Consider the following 667-nt stretch of genomic DNA (forward strand, 5'->3'; position numbering starts at 1 on the left):
TTATATATTAAAAAGTACTAAGAAGGAAATTAATACCTTAATTTTCATTTCCGCCGGATTCAAAGAGGTGTGGATATCTCTTCTTCATGTCCTCTTCGGCTTCCCAAGTAGCTCCCTCAACTAATTGGTTCCTCCAAAGGACCTTGACTGAGGCTACCTCTTTAGCTCTCAACTTACAAACGTGGCGGTCTAGAATCTGAACTGGAACCTCCTCATAAGATAAGCTATCCTTGATCCCAATACTCTCAGTCGGTAGGATCAATGAAGGATCGCCTATACACTTTTTCAACATAGAGATATAAAATACCGGATGAACCGCTGTTAGTTCCTGTGGTAACTCAAACTCGTAAGCAACATTCCCAATCCTCTTGGCTATGCGGTAAGGTCCAATATACCGGGGACTAAGTTTCCCCTTCTTACCAAACCTCATAACCCCCTTCATGGGTGAAACCTTCAAATATACCCAATCGTCTATTTCAAATTCTAACGCCCTTCTCCTAACATCGGTGTAGGATTTCTGACGACTCTGTGCCGTTTTCAACCTCTCTTGAATCACTTTCACCTTTTCCAAAGCTTGGTGGACTAAATCTGGTCCTATCAACCCTGCTTCACCAACTTCAAACCATCCAATAGGAGATCTACATATTCTCCCATAAAGAGCTTCGTA

This window comes from Solanum tuberosum, unplaced genomic scaffold (genome assembly GCF_000226075.1).
Source record: "Solanum tuberosum cultivar DM 1-3 516 R44 unplaced genomic scaffold, SolTub_3.0 scf00374, whole genome shotgun sequence".
Lineage (NCBI taxonomy): Eukaryota > Viridiplantae > Streptophyta > Magnoliopsida > Solanales > Solanaceae > Solanum > Solanum tuberosum.